The sequence below is a fragment of the Scylla paramamosain genome, chromosome 14 (genome assembly GCF_035594125.1).
Source record: "Scylla paramamosain isolate STU-SP2022 chromosome 14, ASM3559412v1, whole genome shotgun sequence".
Taxonomy (NCBI): Eukaryota; Metazoa; Arthropoda; class Malacostraca; order Decapoda; family Portunidae; genus Scylla; species Scylla paramamosain.
The window spans coordinates 7,219,678-7,235,594 of NC_087164.1; the positions used below are offsets into that span (position 1 = coordinate 7,219,678).

The 15,917-nt window shown below is 40.7% G+C and overlaps 1 long non-coding RNA gene across 2 annotated transcripts in view; it reads left to right on the forward strand.

The window, feature by feature from the left end:
- LOC135106804 (uncharacterized) overlaps positions 1-14,989 on the forward strand; it is a 77,811-nt gene extending 62,822 nt beyond the window's left edge. For both annotated transcript variants that reach the window (XR_010271469.1, XR_010271470.1), the window contains exon 5: positions 11,432-14,989. This is a non-coding gene — a long non-coding RNA (uncharacterized LOC135106804). The remainder of the gene's footprint in view (positions 1-11,431) is intronic.
- Positions 14,990-15,917: the final 928 nt, after the last annotated feature.

Genomic DNA, 15,917 nt, shown 5'->3' on the forward strand with positions numbered 1-15,917 from the left:
TTGGAAAACAACTCACTTATATACGTATATATTTTTTTTTTCATTAACCACACCACTGCAAAACAGTCACACATACATAGTCAAAATGCATTAGATATCAAAAGCAGATGATCTGTGTGTAAATAATAGCATTGTGGGTAACAGCATGTCATTTGATTGATGCTAACATACATTTCTTGTATCCCCAGTCAAAACCCCTTCGTAAGTCTGGAAAGAGTGTAAATTCAAAAGTATTGCGTCAGTAGAATGCTGTATATCAGAATACAACTAAATGCAAGTTATTATTAGCGAAGTGAAGTTTTGCTATGGAGATTCACGTTTCATTTTTTTAATTTTGAGCGGCCTAGCCCATCCTGACTCGACCGTAATGCTGTTCAAACACTAATATCTCTGAAATTACGTGGCCATTCGTAACAAAATTAGCACTGTTTGATAGCACATCTCTATCAGTTTTATATGATATAGCTTTCATCTCTTCTATTGCATGGGTAATTTGCAGAAAGTATGAGTGTTGAAAATGGGATTTCTCAAAAAATACTCAACCAATTTTAATGAAACTTAATAGGTGTCATGTTGTTATAATTTAAATAATATTCTTTGTCAACTTTCAAGCAATGCTGCTCATGCGCAAAGTCAAAATTGTAACTTTTTAACTACCGTATTTTACGGCTTATAAGACGCTGCACCGTGGAAGACGCACCCTAATATTTGGAAGAGATTTTTAAGAAAAAGTTATTCTCATACAAGAACACATTCACCATAAACCCGACCACCGAACACTAAAACATAAGAAACAAGGAGTCTGCAAGACTCCTTTGACTACATTTTGCTGGTACTTGACGTAAATTGTGCTTCGCCTTGTTTCCAGTTTCTCTCAATTCTTCTTGTTTCCTCCACTGCCTAATCATTTTTTCAGTAGGTGGTGGTCCAAAGTGTCTTTCTGCAGCTCTGTTTCCATGTTCTTTGGCATATTGTACAACTTGTAGCTTGTATGCAATAGTATAACTAAACCATTTCGATCAAGTAGCCATGGGTGATAATTTCAGGACAAAAGTTTGTGATACGTGTGACAGCCAGGTGGTAACTGATATATTTAATGGCAAAAGAGTGTGAGCAGATGTTTTGTTTATGCTTCGAACATAGTGTGAGCAAACATTTCATATATTTTGAGCATAGTAAAAGCAAACGTTTTATATGATTTTAATCAAGATCAAGAGTGGGAAGGCTGCCGCCTGCCGCTGCCAGTACCATAATAAACAGAGTGTGCTACAAGGCAGAGGTTATGCTTAAGGCTAAGCTTGTGGTTCAGCTCCAGGAAGGATTATGGTATTGGAAATACTTGTAACAGCTAAGTACTGAGTTTTCATCATATAAAAGGTTGAATTAAATAGTACTTAATCTAACATCATAGCGTAATGACTCATCATACAAATCCACGTCGGTATCAGTCAAGTGTACTAGCTCCCTTGAGCCTGGGTGTTGCCTCACAATACAACATTCGTCTTGGAAGATGCACTAGTATTTTTCAGGGTATTTTTTTGGAAAAAAAGTGTGTCTTATAAGCCGTAGTTATAATGAAAAACGTGTCAAGTTTGCAACACTTGCACATGTGCAAAATACATGATAAAACTTTTTATAATCTGGCAGTTAGTTTTCTGCAATTTTTACCAACTTTTTTTTCTTTCAACAAGAGCGGACACATACCACTTAACGCAGAATGAAATTTCCTATACAACAGTATACAGCATAACCATTGGGTTCTCAAAAAATTTTGAGCTAGAGTGATTTGAATATTATGCAAGTGCACCATGTGCACACCTTTACTGATGGCTTTGCTCGTCAATTGCCTTCTGAGGTGTTTTACTGGTATTATGTATGAAAGGTGAATCCAGTGATTGGTACATTGATATGAGAGGGGCATTTCAGTTTAAGGAAACTTTGTCGGACATTTGGCCAACTTTTTAGATTATATGGCAAAACCTCCATAAGGTGGCATTATAAGAGCTGAGCCTTTGCAGACATATTGAAATTCCAGCTTATGTGAAATATCACTAAAAACTCTTGGAAACTAATTTTTTTTTGTAGGTTGAATCTTTTGTTTTATCCCCTAACTCCCTCTAGAGCTGTCTCTTGCACCTTGAACTAAGGACAGGTTCTGGTTGAAGGTTGGGAGATTTAGCCTTTGTAATAACACCTTTATGTGGACTTGCTTATATTTTCTCAAATAGCATGTAAAAGTCTTCATGGACTTTTATCTCCCCACTTGAAAACCACATAGTATTTCTTTAGTTGTTTCAGTGTTTTTGTAGTTTACCAGTAATCCAATATTAATTTTCTATATATGATCATTGTAACTTTACTTGTTTACTCTGGCTTTCATCGGCTTTCATCTCCCTTATCCTTGTCATCACTCCATTCTCTTTCTCTTGAACAAAGCTGCTGCAGGTAAAGAAAGTACATCACCTCTCATCTAATTCCTCTGAGTATAAGAAATTCTTTGACTACTTCACTTTCAAACTGGAGTACATTCTCTCTTCCCTTTTGCAGAGTTCTCCATTCTTGGAGACTTCAGTCAATGTTTACCACCAGCTTTGGCTTTCCTTTCCCTTCACTGACCATCCTGGTGAACTAGCCTTCAGTTTTACTATCCTCCATGACCTAGAGCAATTGGTGCAACACCATACTCTTATTCCTTACCGTCTTGGAGATATGCCCAACATTCTTGACCTTTTCCTAATCTCTTAACCTTCTGCTTATGCTGTCACCCTCTTTTCTCCATTGGGCTCCTCTCATCACAATCTCATATCTGTATCTTGTCCTATCACTCCAATCCCTCCTCAGAATCCCTCTAAGCAGAGGTGGCTTTGGCATTTTGTCACTGCTAGGATGTATTTTGCTGATTTTCTTTGGAATGACTACTGCTTCCGTGTCAGAGACCCATCTCTGTGTGCCAAGCACATAACAGAGGTGATAGTGTCTGGCATGGAGGTGTACATTCCTCACTTTTTTCTTGACCTAAACCTTCCAAATCTTGGTGTAACACAACCTGTTTTCGTGCTATAGAGTGTTTCGTGATAGAGTGGTGGCCCACAAAAGATACTTCAGCCTTCCATCACCAGAATCTCATGCACTTTATATTTCTGCCCAACACAATGCCAAGTCTGTTCTCGAACTAGCCGAAAACTCCTTCATAAATAGAAAGTGTCAATCTTAAAAGATCTAACTTCCCTCATGACTTCTGGCACCTTGCCAAAAATATCTCCAATAACTTTGTTGTTTCTTCTTTCCCTTCTTTATATCAACCAGATGGCACCACTACTATCACATCTATCTCTAAAGCTGACCTCTTTCCTCAAACCCTTGCTAAAAACTCTACCTTGGATGATTCAGGACTTGTTTTTCCTTCTCCTCTGCCACCTGACTACTACATGCTATTATTAAAATTCTTCCCAATGATGTTTTCCATGTCCTTGCTGGCCTAAACCCTCGGAAGGCTCATAGACCTGATGAGGTCCCTCCTATTGTTCTCCGAAACTGTGCCTCCGTGCTTGCACCTTGCCTAGTCAAACTTTTTCAACTCTGTCTGTCAACGTCTACCTTTCCTTCTTGCTGGAAGTTTGCCTACATTCAGCCTGCTCCTAAAAAGGATGACCATTCTAATCCCTCAGACTACCATCCTATTGCTTTAATTTCTTGCCTATCTAAAGTTTTTGAATCTATCCTCAACAGGAAGATTCTTAAACATCTATCACTTCATAACCTATCTGATCACCAGTATGGGTTCCGTCAAGGCCGCTCTACTGGTGATCTTCTGGCTTTCCTTACTGAGTCTTGATCATCCTCTTTTAGAGATTTTGGTGAAACTTTGCTGTTGCCTTGGACATATCAAAAGCTTTTGATAGAGTCTGGCACAAAGCTTTGATTTCCAAACTACCCTTCTATGGCTTCTATCCTTCTCTCTGTAACTTCATCTCAAGTTCCCTTCCTGACCGTTTTATTGCTGCTGTGTTATATGGTCACTGTTCTTCTTTTAAATCTATTAAGTGGTGTTCTTCAGGGTTCTGTCCTGTCACCCACTCTCTTCTTATTATTTATCAGTTACCTAAACCAAACGTCGTCTTATCCACTCCTACGCTGATACCACCCTGCACTTTTCCACATCTTTTCATAGATGTCCAACACTTCAAGAAGTAAACATTTCACGCAGGGAAGCCACAGAACGCCTGACTTCTGATCTTTTTAAAATTTCTGATTGGGGCAGAGCAAACTTGATATTGTTCAGTGCCTCAAAAACTCAATTCCACCATCTATCAACTCAACACAACCTTCCAGAGAACAATCTTCTCTTCATCAATGAATGACACTCAACTGTCCCCCCTCTTCTACACTGAACATCCTTGGTCTGTTCTTTACATATACCGTATTTGATGGCTCATAAGATGCATGGGCATAAGACACTCCCAGTTTTGGCAGACATTAAAATGAAAAAAAAGATAAATGAGCGGATTTAAGCTCTGAATATGAAGTGAAGGATTTCACCTGACATTTGAAGATTCTCACATGCATTTAAGTCATAATTAGATCCCAATATTGTAAACATGTACCTAGCACATGACGTTGGCAATGACTGTGAGAGACTACAGGGGTAATAAAGTTTGTTCATAAGAATGTTAAAAGATAGGTGCAATTTTAATTGTATGAAAGTGTGTCTTACCTCAGGAAGTAATGGCATCACACTGTAAAGAACGCAGTGAAGCTTGCCTGTGTCACCGGGATTCAGCACGTAACTGACGACATGTTTGTTTTGGTACATGGTGTGTAGTGCATGGTTACTTTGGCAATTTCTTCCTGACTGGTGTCATTCTATGTGAATTACCAGGAAGTATGACCTGTTTTATATTGTTACCTTGAAAGAAAGAGTTGTTTTTTGGTGTAGTACCAATCATCACTGTTTACATGTGCAAAGATGTCTGGGGTTTGATTTTAGAGCCTCTGTTGCCATAGACTTACCACCAGCCACTGCCCCAATGCTGAACCTTAGCCTCATAGGACACAGTCTCACTTCCTGAGGGTTTTTTCTTTTGGAGAAAAGGTGCATCTTATGAGCCATCAAATATGGTAATCATCAAATACAGTAATCTCTACCTAAAACAGCTTCTACGAAGTTAGGCGTTCTGAGACATCTCTGCAAGTGTTTCTCACCCCCCAGCTGCTAACTCTGTTCAAGGGCCTTATCCATCCATGTATGGAGTATGCTTCTCGTGTCTTGGGGGATTCCACTCATACCGCTCTTCTAGACAGGGTGGAATCAAAAGCTTTTCGTCTCATCAACTCCTCTCCTCTAACTGACTGTCTTCCGCCTCTCTTTCCCATCACTGCAATGTTGCATCTCTGGCTATCTTCTACTGCTATTTTCATGCTAACTGCTCTTCTGATCTTGCTGACTGCATGCTTTCCCTCCTCCCACATCCTTGCTGTACGAGACTTTCTTCTTTCTCTCACCCCTATTCTTTCCATCTCTCTAATGCAAGAGTTAACCAGTATTTTCAGTAATTCATCCCTTTCTCTGGTAAACTCTGTAACTCCCTGCCTGCTTCTGTATTTCCAACTTCCTATGAATTGAATTCCTTCAAGAGGGAGGTTTCAAGACACTTATCCTTCAATTTTTGATTGCCGCTTTGGACCGTTTTCTGGGACTAGCATCTCAGTGGGCTTTTTTTTATTGGATTTTTTGTTGCCCTTGGCCAGTGTCCCTCCTACACACAAATAAAAAAAAAAAAGGGTTAGAGGTCAAGAATGTTGGGCATGTCTCCAAGACAGTCAGGAATATGAGTATAATGTTGCACCAATTGCTCTAGGTCGTGGAGGATAGCAAAGTTAAAGGCTATCTCTCCAGGATGGTTGATGAAGGGAAAGGAAAGCCAAAGCTGGTGGTGAACATTGAAGTCTCCAAGAATGAAGATCTCTGCAGGAGGAGGAGGCAGTAGACACCTGCCGAAACAATAATTACTCCCAGTGAGGTCTAAACCACTGCATCAGCGGGTGCTGTGAACCTATCACGAAACCCAGCTGTGACCTTACTGAACATTTCCCTTTGTGTCTCTCAACACAAGGGGACAGTCACAGCCTGCCCTCTAAAGACAACTCTCTTCCTCCACACAAAACTACAAGCACTTAATAACACACAAACCCTTCACTCAAAAATTTCAAAATTATTGTGGCGACTCCTACACTAGCCTCGGAGTCCCCATCTGGGGAGGGGACCATAAATGTCCCCAGGTCGGACTGTCTTTCTGTCAACGACCCTAAGTGTCCTGACACCCCCCTCAACTTTTTCTTCATTAACTTCTGCAACATTCACAGTCTAAGATCTAATTTTCAATCTGCAAAACACCACCTCTCCTCTTCTAAACCTCGTCTTCTTTTCCTTACTGAAACTCAGGTGTCTGAGGCAACTGACAGTAGCTTCTTTTCTGTTCCCTCCTACTTTCTCTATCCTCATTTTCGATCCAAAGCTAGATGTTGCGTTTATGTGAGCAATGATTTAACCTCCTCTCATGCCCACGCTCTTGAATCTTCTGAGTTTTCCACCATCTGGCTACGACTACAGAGTCACTCTCAAACTAAATTTATCTATGCTGTATACCTCTCACCTAACTCTTCTATAAGAAATTCTTTGACAAATTAACTTCCAAAGTGGAGCACATTCTGACTCTTCCCTTTTTCAGAGATCTCCATTCTTGGAGACTTCAGTGTTCACCAGCTTTGGCTTTCCTCTCCCTTCACTGACCATCCTGGTGAACTAGCCTTCAACTTTGCTATCCTCCATGACCTAGAGCAATTGGTGCAACACCCTACTCGTATTCCTGACCGTCTTGGAGATACGTCCAACATTCTTGACCTTTTCCTGACCTCTAATCCTTCTGCTTATGCTGTCACTCTTTCTTCTCTGTTGGGCTCCTCCGATCACAATCTCATCTCTGTATCTTGTCCTATCGCTCTAATCCCTCCTCAGGATCCCCCTAAGCAAAGGTGCCTCTGGCATTTTGCCTCTGCTAGTTTGGGGACCTGAGGAGGTATTTTGCTGATTTTCCTTGGAATGACTACTGCTTCCGTGTCAGAGACCTGTCTTTTTGTGCTGAGCGCATAACAGAGGTGATAATGTCTGGCATGGAGGTGTACATTCCTCACTCTTTTTTCTTGACCTAAACCTTCCAAGCCTTGGTTTAACACAGCTTGTTCTCGTGCTATACATGATAGAGAGGTGGCCCACAAAAGGTACTTAAGCCTTCCATCACCAGAATCTCATGCACTTTATATTTCTGCCCGGAACCATGCCAAGTCTGTTCTCCAATTAGCCAAAAATTCCTTCATTAACAGAAAATGTCAAAACCTTTCAAGATCTAACTCCCCTCATGATTTCTGGCATCTAGCCAAAAATATCTCCAGTAACTTTGCTTCTTCTTCTTTCCCTCCTCTATTTCAACCAGATGGAACCACTGCTATCACATCTATTTCTAAAGCTGAACTCTTCGCTCAAACCTTTGCTGTAAGTTATTTATATCTTGGATGATTCAGGGCTTGTTCCTCCCTCTCCTCCACCCTCTTGACTACTTCATGTTGCCTCCTAAAATTCTTCGCAGTGATGTTTTCCATGCCCTCACTGGCCTTAACCCTCAGAAGGCTTTTGGACCTGATGGGGTCCCTCCTATTGTTTTCTGAAACTATGCCTCCATGCTTGCACCTTGCCGTGTTAAACTCTTTCAACTCTGTCTATCAACATCTACTTTTCCTTCTTGCTGATAGTTTGCCTGCATTCAGCCTGTTCCTTAAAAGGTTGACCGTTCTAATTCCTCAAACTATCGTCCTATTGCTTTAATTTCCTGCCTATCTAAAGTTTTTGAATCTATCCTCAACAGGAAGATTCTTAAACATCTATCACTTCACAGCCTTCTAACTGATCACCAGTATGGATTCTGTCAAGGCTGCTCTACTGGTGATTTTCTGGCTTTCCTTACTGAGTCTTGGTCATCCTCTTTTAGAGATTTTGGTGAAACTTTTGCTGTTGCCTTGGACATATCAAAAGCTTTTGATAGAGTCTGGCATAAAGCTTTGATTTCCAAACTACCCTCCTACGGTTTCTATCCTTCTCTCTGGAACTTCATCTCAAGTTTCCTTTCTGACCATTCTATTGCTGCTGTGGTAGACAGTCACTGTTCTTCTCCTAAATCTATTAACAGTGGTGTTCCTCAGGGTTCTGTCCTGTCACCCTCTCTTCTTCTTATTCATTAATGATCTTCTAAACCAAACTTCTCGTCCTATCCACTCCTTCACTGATGATACCACCCTGCACTTTTCCACGTCTTTTCATAGATGTCCAACCCTTCAGGAAGTAAACATTTCACGCAGGGAAGCCACAGAATGCTTGACTTCAGATCTTTCTAAAATTTCTGATTGTGGCAGAGCAAACTTGGTATTGTTCAATGCCTCAAAAACTCAATTCCTCCATCTATCAACTCGACACAACCTTCCAGACAACTATCCCGTCTTATTCAATGACACTCAACTGACCCCCTCTTCTACACTGAACATCCTCAGTCTGTCCTTTACTTATAATCTGAACTGGAAACTTCACATCTCATCTCTAGCTAAAACAGCTTCTACGAAGTTAGGTGTTCTGAGACATCTCCACCAGTGTTTCTCACCCCCCAGCTGCTAACTCCGTTCAAGGGCCTTATCCATCCATGTATGGAGTATGCTTCTCGTGTCTGGGGGGATTCCACTCATACCGCTCTTCTAGACAGGGTGGAATCAAAAGCTTTTCATCTTATCAACTCCTCTCCTCTAACTGACTGTCTTCAGCCTCTCTCTCACCACCGCAATGTTGCATCTCTAGCTGTCTCCTATCATTGTTTTCATGCTAACTGCTCTTCTGATCTTGCTAACTGCATGCCTCCCCTCCTCCCACGGCCTTGCTGCACAAGACTCTCTCCTTTCTCTCACCCCTACTCTGTCCACCTCTCTAACACAAGAGTCAACCAGTATTCTCAATCAGTCATCCCTTTCTCTGGTAAACTCTGGAACTCCCTGCCTGCTTCTGTATTTCTACCTTCCTATGACTTGAATTCCTTCAAGAGGGAGGTTTCAAGATACTTATCCTTCAGTTTTTGACTACCGCTTTGGACCCTTTTTATGAGACTGGCGTTTCAGTGGGCATTTTTTTTTATCGGATTTTTGTTGCCCTTGGTCAGTGTCCCTCCTACATAAAAAAAAAAAAAAAATGGGAAGAAAGTCAGAATGTGCTCTATTTTGGAAGTTAAGTAGTCAAAGAATTTCTTAGAAGATTTAGGTGAGAGGTATACAGCACAGATAAGTTTAGTTTGAGAGTGACTCTGTAGTTGTTGCCAGATGGTGGAAAACTGGGAAGATTCAACAGCATAGGCACAAGAGCAAGTTAAGTCATTGTGCACATAGACGCAGCATCCAGCTTTGGATTAAAAATGAGAATAGAGAAAGTAGGAGGGAACAGAAAACAGGCTACTGTCAGTTGCCTCAGACACCTGTGTTTCGCTGAGGAAAAGATGAGGTTTAGTAGAGTAGAGATGGTGTTCTATATATTGAAAATCAGATCTAAGACTGCAAATGTATCAAAAGTTAATAAAGAAAAAAAGTTGAGAAAGGTGTTAACACACTTAGGGTCCATACAAGAGCAGTCTGACCTGGGAACATTTGTGGTCGAGTGGAGGAAACAAGTGAATAAGTTACAAAGACCATATGTATCAGACTATTGGTGAGCTACTCTTTTACTACAATAACATTGAAACCATAATATAAATAATGTACAGTTTTTGGAAGAAAAGAGGGAAATAATACAAGGGAAATTAAGTTATACTAGAATGCAATGAGAGTAGATCAGACTACAAAAAAATGGTAAACATGATAATGTCATGGAGATGCCATTGCAAAGGCTAAACATCATGATTCAATCAAAACTAGAACCAGCAGCTCTTATTTTCATGTCATTGGCTTTGTAGTAATTATTATTGCATACTAGAAAATTTTGCTAATTTTTTTTTTAGATTTTTTTTTCTTTTATTGAATATTCTGTTGACTTGTTGATTTATGTAGAGGTTTTCTTGAATAAGAGCATTCACTTAAGTATTATGATGTTGCATACCAGCAGAAACATTAATTCCTGATGTGTTGTGGATTACGCAATGTTTTTTCACAAAAATACGTACATATTTTTATAATTCATTTCAGTTATGTCCCTTCCCTTACAGTGAGCTAACAAAATAATTGAGGTTGATTGGGATATGTAATGTTGACTACATGTGGTAAGGGATGAACATTTATCGAGTTTATCCCTATCTATGAATAATTCCTTACAGGAATGCAGGTATGGTGCTACAGTAATTGTTTTAGGTTGTGGAAGTCAGCAAAATTATAGGCTAGTTCACCAGATTGGTCAATGAATAGACACCAGAAGACCTCCCTTGCCAAGTTACGTATAGATCAATCTCACCTCATCCATTCTCACTTGATGTCTCATGCTAATCCTTCAATGTTTGTCCCTCTTATGCACATTTTCCAGTTCTGTTGCTGCTTTGCTTGTACTCATTTTGTTGCCTTTCTCCATCTTTCCTCTTCCTTTCTGTATGATGACTCCAGTGAAACTAGGCAGGTTGGCTATAACTTTATTCACATTTCAACTTGAAAACCAACATCAATGACAAAATATTCGCAAACACGTGACGTCATGTATGTGCTAACATCATTAAAAATATATAACCCCGATTATTCAAGCACCCAACACCTAGTTCACCACTCATATCTTAGCAACATTAACCAAAAATGTAATTATGAAACACAGTACATATACAAATGGAAACAAACAAGCGCCCGACACTAATTCATGTAACGTTTCACTAATTATGTTTTATTTACACAATAATCTTTACATGAAGTATACATAGCATGAGACTTGACATACCTGTAATCTTGTCCTGTACATAGCACAAAATATTCCCAAGGAGGATAAATGGACACTATCACACAGCATCCAGAGCTTACATATTTTCCTGATGACCTGCCAGAGACAGCTGCCACATCAAGTAACATGTTTCACTTCACCTCTCATTATCACTATTACGGTAATTAAACATATACAAACTCAAACTAAAATACAAAATAATATAGAGATACATTCTGTGGTTAAAATAAACAAGATTAAACAAAAACTATACTAATAATATATAGGTGAAACAAAGAGAGCTTCAATCATATGGAGTACATGGAGTACACTAAACCAAATCTAAATATCATATCTGACAATACACTTTCATACCTTTGTCTTTCTGATGCCCCTTCTGAGGCTTCCATCTTTGCTTCCCAACTTCAGGTGTCTTCTATTTACCAAAATCTGTTTCAGATCACTGATCTGGTCGCACTGACTGTGTTCTGTTTACATCTTGATCTGGATTTACCCACATCTGAGAGATCCAGATCATGATCTGGGTGATCTAGGTCCAGAGGTGGATTATAGCAGACAACACGTATTGAAGTTACTGGTGGTGGCCATATTGGCAGCTGAGCAGTCTCTACTGGGGACTTACAGAAATACACTGCATGAAAACAGCTATGTCTGAGGAACAAAGTGAAAGGTAATGGAATGTTGCTGTAGGCACAAAATGTGTATAGTAGTGATAACAAATACGAGAAACATAAGTAGACAGTAAACAATGAAACTCGTGTAGGTTCAGGGTACGAAAAAGATTTAGGGGTTATAGTTAGCTCTGAACTCTGTCTAAGAAAGCAATGCATAGAGGCTAGAAACTGGGCAAATAGGGTATTAGGATAAGTAGAAGGCCCGAAGTAATATTAAAGTTATATTTGGCGCTAGTCAGACCTTATCTAGACTATGCTGTGCAGTTCTGATCCCCACATTACAGGAAGTAGACAGGTCTATTAAAATCAGTACAAAGAAGAATGACTAAAAGGATACAGGGGATGAGGAGTATTCCTTATGAGGTGAGATTGAAGTTGTTAAATTTACATTCTTTAGAGAGACGTAGGTTAAAGAGGGGACCTGATAGAAATCTTTAAGTGGTATAAGGGTTATAACAAGGTGGACATAAGCAAAATTCTGAGGATCAGTAACCAGGACAGAACAAGAAATAACAAGTTCAAGCTTGGAAAATTTAGGCTTAAAAAATAGTGGTAGATGAATAGAACAGACTCGGTAATCAAGTTCTTACTGCTAAGACATTAGGGAGCTTTAAGAGAAGATTAGACGGATTTATGGATGTGGATGATAGGTGGAAATAGGTAGGTATATTTCATACAGGGACTGCCATGTGTAAGCCTTGATGGCTTCTTGCAGCTTGCTTTATTTCTTATGTTCTAAACTTTTATGTACAGTAAATCCTCCACAGGTTGGCATAGTAGGAGCCACTCAGCCTTTGTTGACTTGTCAAAATACCAGTCTATATGAAATATCACTAATATCCCTTGAAAATCCCTCTCCTGCAGGCTCAAGGTCTTGTTTCATTCCCTTCCCTCCTTCTATGTAAAGCATCCCCTTGCACTTTGATCTGAGAATATGATGTGGAGGCGATATTTCTGGTTGGGAGGTTTAGTCTTTCGGATGTACCTCCCCTTATGCAGTTTTCTTTATGTAAGAGTTTTTTATGTGGTCTGATCTGCCATCCTCTCAAAAGTTTCCTTGTACTTTTTTAATTTCTTCCAAAAAACTGTAGAATATCAATTTTCTTTTGTGAATTGATAGGAATTTAGGATGTCATAAGGTGTAGGACAGGGGTGTCAAACTCATGGTCTGTATGCCAAATGTGGCCCATGAGGTGACAAGTGATTTTTCAACTTGATACTATAATTTTTGTTTTTGAGAAAACTACAAAACTTTTAAGGCAAAACAAAATGATGTGGTTATATATGCATTGGCTGGGAGTGATATGGGTTTTGTGGCTGGCAGTGATGTATATTGTGATATTTTTTTTCTCTCACTTTTTGTACATATAGCTATCTCATATGGGTTGTTATGTGGCTTGGTGTGATGTGCTGTTTGATGTGGTTATGTGTGATACAACTGAGATAAGGGCTGGTGTGTGGATATTGTGACAGGTGGTATGTGGCTGGGTGTTATGTTTAGTGTGATGTGGAGGTTGAGATGTGGGTTATAAAGTGTGATGCTGTTTGTGGTGCGGTTTTGTGTGTGACTGAGTGTGTGATATGGGTTGTTGTGTTGTTTGAGCTCCTGGCAGAGGTTCAAGCCTGGAACTCCAGGGAACATGCCGTGCAGCTGGTGTCCTCCCTGAAGGGTACAGTGCTAGAAGTGCTGATCCAGGTAAAGCTGCTGCAAAGCATCTCTTACGACTGTGTGGTGGCAGCCTTGGAGCAGAGGTAAAGATAGACACAAGCACCAGGCTGAGGCATTCTGGGCCAGGTTGCAAAACAGGATGAGGGGGCAAGGAGAGCCTCTACAGCAGCTGCCCCATGAGCTGGAACACTTGGTTAGAAGGGCATATCCAGACACACTGGAGATGGTGACATCATTATTCCTAAGGAACCAGTCCATTGACACCACTGGAGATTCATCACAACTCAAAGTATATATGTTAAGCAGTCCCATGCTACCAGCGTGCAGGAGGCGCTGACTCGGGCTCTTGAGCTAAAGTCATTTGTGGCATTCAGTGGTACCATGCAAGAAGTAGACAGAAGGCAACAATTCCGAGCCAGAAAGGACAACATCTGGGAGCAGTCTTCAGATAGTGGCTCAGGTGGATTTATGAGCATCTGCTGGAAGTGTGAGTGGCAAAGACACATCAAGAGGGACTGCCTTAAACTGTACCAGTCACAGTCTTAGTTGCAAAGGAGGCCGTTTGAGTTCCAGCTTTGCTGCTGGGGCTGTGGCCAACTAAGGCACTATGCCAACTCATGCCTGCAGCCCAAGCCAATGCACACACCATCTTTGCCAGGAAAGTACAGTGGAATGGGAACTAGGGCTTCTCAGCCAGAGACTCCAAGGCCCCACTCTTGTTAAGCTGCCAGTCCGTGGCCCTGCAATCAGTGCAAGTTGAGGGTACTGTCAATGGTGAGTCACACTTCCTTGCTCTGGATTTAGGGACAGAGAGGACAACACAGAGGCTGTGGCATGACTGTCCACTGCATGGAGTTGCAGGGTAGATCCACAGAAGACAGTCGGGAAATGGCTGACGCCAAAGACGGCGAAGATGAGCTTCCTGGGCTTCTGTACATACTACAGGAAGTTTGTCCAGGATTTTCCCATCATTGTTGCCTCCTCTTCATCAGCTGACACACAAGGGTGCATTGTTCTGCTAGGACAACTTGTGCCAGGCAACCACTGACCAACTGAAAGGGGCCCTGGTAGAGGCACCTTTCCTTCAGGCAATCGTATATATACGATTGCATCAATGTATCCGTAGCGTCGGCGATCATACCCGTAATCAAGAATTTTCGCGCCTCAATTTTGAGCTCCAAGCGCAATTTCTCGAGTCAGATGGTGTGAGTGGAAAAGTCTGGCATGTTTCCACATGTAGTGTTGTCACTAGCTCTGGAAATTTAGCGGTAACTAAGCTATTTTCCCTTTCTCCGGGGCAACACTTGGCAACCCCAACGACCCGCCGGGTGGAAAGCATCTGCCGGGTAGAAAGCACCATGGTAAGTGTGAAGAGACATCCTGATAAGAGCAAAGGATCTCAGATCATAATTCACCATGGAGCAGGACAGAACATATGTATTTAGCAGTGCTTCTGAGTTGGAAGACAGTGACAGAGAATATTTAGAAGAAGAAACTGAAGAAAGCGAAGACATTAGTGAGGACTCGGAAAATGATTTACAGGATCCACCTGTTTTATCAGAACAGAGAGATGATACCTCAGATCCACCTGTTTTATCAGAACAGAGAGATGATACCTATCATTCTTTCATTATCTTCGATTTTATAATAAAATGGTAGAAGGTAACTTGTCAGAGAGAGAGAGAGAGAGAATGTTAATTTTTTCATTATCTTCGATTTTATAATAAAACGGTAGAAGGTAACTTGTCAGAGAGAGAGAGAGAGATAATGTTATTTGCCTGAAGGAAAATGATTTGCAGGATCCACCTGTTTTATCAGAACAGAGAGATGATACCTATCATTCTTTCATTATCTTCGATTTTATAATAAAATGGTAGAAGGTAACTTGTCAGAGAGAGAGAGAGAGAGAGAGAGTTAATTTTTTCATTATCTTCGATTTTATAATAAAATGGTAGAAGGTAACTTGTCAGAGAGAGAGAGAGAGAGAGAGAGAGAGAGAGAGAGAGAGAGAGAGAGAGAGAGAGAGAGAGAGAGAGAGACAATGTTATTTGCCTGAAACTTGATATGAAAAGGGATGAAATCTCTCTCTCTCTCTCTCTCTCTCTCTCTCTCTCTCTCTCTCTCTCTCTCTCTCTCTCTCTCTCATTGGAAGTGTACAATTTCCCTTCCAAGATGAGAGAGAGAGAGAGAGTGTGTGTGTGTGTGTGTGTGTGTGTGTGTGTGTGTGTGTGTGTGTGTGTGTGTGTGTGTGTGTGTGTGTGTGTGCGCGCGCGCGCGCGCGGTGTCATCGTTCTCCGGGCTGTTTCTGGAAGACGGAACACATAGCGGGAGGAGGAGGAATCCTTGATAAGACATAAACTGAACTTTCAGAGGTCACATCAAGCTACAAAGTACATCATTGTATTCAGAATAACAAAGAGAAAATAATTATTAGTATTCAAACAGTTTTCTGACAATTTCTAGGTTTACCAGTTTTAGCCGTCATAGCAAATGGGAAAATATTTCAAGCGCCGGAAGGAAAGGGTTAATCCTGACCCTAGCTTTTCATACATCCTGGATTTTGATGCCAGAGTGGAGGGCA